This window comes from Muscardinus avellanarius, assembly GCF_963383645.1.
Source record: "Muscardinus avellanarius genome assembly, chromosome: 1".
NCBI classification, from domain to species: Eukaryota; Metazoa; Chordata; class Mammalia; order Rodentia; family Gliridae; genus Muscardinus; species Muscardinus avellanarius.
Window position 1 is genome coordinate 46,564,368 of NC_137786.1, and position 3,282 is coordinate 46,567,649.

Sequence of the window (3,282 nt, forward strand, 5' to 3'; positions counted from 1 at the left end):
ACTGGAACCACTGGTCATCTAAGAGGAATATTAATATCTACCATATTTAACAATAAAACTAATAGTTTCCTCCTTTTAGTGAAAAAATTAGGAACTTTTTAAAAAACATATTAATGTCAATATTTTTATAAATTATTTCAATTTCCATTTGTAGACAATGTGCTTTGAAACTCTGGGCAACAATCTCCTTGGTGGTCAGGTTTATTTGTTAATTTACATTCAAAGTTGAGATATTTACTAGAGACTTTGGTTAAATTAAATAGTATCACTATGCTCTATTAGATCTGACGTTCTCAAACATTTATGACCCTCAATTTTAAAAATTAAAAGGAAACAATTGCAAAATTCTTTGACCTAATTGTACAGACTTTTAGTTTTTTTAAAACAGGATTCTACATCCTTCAAGTAAATTCAGCAGTTGACCATGACAAGAGGAAAACTAAACATTTAAAAAGCTAGCATGAAAAAGATGAAGTATGACTAACGAAAGTAAAGTATTGCTATAATCACAGCACCAGTTACACTTCTAAATGAATCCACTGTCCTCTTCAAATTCCCTGTACATAAAAGATAGATCAGCCAACACTGCAACTGCTCACCATGAATTTTTGGTTTGTTCATATGAGAATAATGCGACAAAGGAAAAAAAAAAAAGAATTTATCACAGTTTGTTATAAGAATTGTGCTTAACTTGATAATAAAGGCATTGTTGTTTCTTCATATGACTGCAAACCAGATATTTTCATGCTTTCAAATGCAATTCTTTTAATAAACAGTAACAAATTCTCTTAAGATGCTTAAATGAAGAAGAAAAAAACCCCAGTAAATCCAGCTTTAAAAAGAAAATTCAATAAATAGCTATTTTACATGGATAAAGTCATAGTGGTACAATTTATGAATGTCACATCAAGCATGCACAAAAATGTTATTATACATGGCAGAAGTAGTCAGAAAATATTGAATTAGATCTAAAAAGATATGAAGGATTTACACATATATACAAAAATCTTGCAAATTATTGCCTCATTTTAACAAGGAATTAAAAGTAAACGTTACCAGCTAGTTAGCACTCTCTAAGAGGCTAAAATCAGATTGGCATTTAAAAATCTATTAAACTAGCTGGAATTTATTTTTCTCTCATATCATTTTCTGGATTTTGGTCAAAATCTTTATTTAAATAACTAAAGTGTCCATTCAACTTGCTGATAATCAAAATTTTAGATAAGAAACACCGTTTCCCTCTTATATCAAGATCCCAGCAATGCATAGATAAACTGAATATATTACTGCATCAGCTAATGAGAACGGGCATGTTCATTTAAGTGCAACTGGTATTAGCATTCAGTCATCTTTGTGTAAATTATTTATACAGACCAGCCACTGTAAACCCAGAGTGAAAATTAAAGTTATAACAATGGAAGATTATGGCCAGTATCTTACTAAAGTATACTGATTTTTACCAAAAAAATAAGGTTCAAAGTTAGCACAACACAGCAATAAGAAGCTGACAACTTGGATAAAAATCAGAAAGCAACAGAGCCCAGGCTACCCATTATTTACTGTGTGCATACAGGAATGCTAGACTTTAGGTATATAAATTAGAGACTGATTTTAAGTTATTAATTTAACTACTTTTGTCCACTGTGCTAAACTAAATTTTATAGTAAATGTGCTACTGCGTAAACACTTCAAAGCAATCTTCATTAAAATGCTGCAAAGGAAAACAATACACATCATCCAAAACTAAGGATGTCATTGCAGTTCACAGTTTGTATAATAAATACCCTCCCTTTCCATCACTACTAAAACCACTACATCCTATCTATTCATCAGCACAACCTTGAAGCAACTTACACATACAAATATTGGCAATGCAGCCAAACATCTGAGTTTTTTGCAAAGCAACACAACTAGTAAAAATCAAAAGTTTAAGAGGGTGCAAAAAAAGTAATTGTTTTAACTGTATTCTAAAGGCAAAGCTTATTATATCCTAATACTGTGTTACATACTGTTTCATTCACCTTATAACTTACAGATGCATGTCCATAGAGCAAAAATGGCCAAAGTTTATGACAATGGCTTCTCATTCACAATGTTTGGAATAAAAATAAAACTACATTTGAGATGCATCAGAATGTCTATAACTTTTTGAAACCTAAAAGTGGTAATGTACCATTTTATTTCAGATTAGGCACTCACATTTCTTAAGCTAAACAAAATAGCTTAAATATACTTCAAGGTTCTACTGCATTATGGATAAAATCTAGACGTCCCTCTAAATATTAACACTTTGAACTGCAGTGCTACAAACTTAAGAGGTGTCCCAAAATGTAAACCATTGAGTGGCAACCTCCTGGGCTTTGTAGACTATGCCTCTGCAAGTCAACTGCCTCAGGATAAAATAAATTATCAGTGACTGGTATGATTTTCTTTTTAAGATTACAATCTTGACAATGGTGGACAAAACCCCATTTGGATACCATATCTTTAAATGCCAAATTTTTAGCCAATAAATGAAATTACATAGACATCTCCCGGCAGTAAAATGACCAATTCTGTGTACGGTAGCCCTGGTCTAGAATTTTTTAAACAGGATCCAAGCAAGAGTCTTCATAATTTGCACACAGTTCCTCGTGCTGGCTTCCATAAAGATGGACTTGCTGTTTGTAAACTGAAGTGCTCTAGTTGAATAACATGAGAGAAGTTTCCATTAAAAAAAATCCTTGCATGTTTGTGCAGTTTAAAGAAACCTACCCCTGCTTTTATTAATAAAGAAAATAAAACAAAAAAATGCTACATTGAGCAGGGATTGGAATTGGTACCTGTAAACATTGTTATTCCACTGCATCCATTACGGCAAAAGGAATTTACATGAAAAGAAGCCACACATCATTCAGTTCAGGTATCTGTGCTGGTTTTGAGCTGGTGGCCTCGTCTACAGGTTTTAAAATTGGGTGTAAGGGCAGTGGGGAACAAAAAGAATAGAAAAGTAGGGCCTGGGAAGAGGTATTAGGGGATGAGGAAGAGAGAAGCAGAGCTTAAAGCTGCACCACAGAGTTCAATCTTAGTTCCCAACTCTGCTGATCATAGTTCATTTCCACATTTATGGATTGAAAAATGAAAATACTCTTGATAAATCAAGATATAGTTCTATACATACTGACATCACTGATGTCATAGTGAAAAAGGTTCAGACTTCCAGTGAAAGACTATGCAAACCTGATCGCTCCCCTCAAGTTTACTGGTACTGCACACCCAGCGTCTCTGGGCTCCTCACTCGCG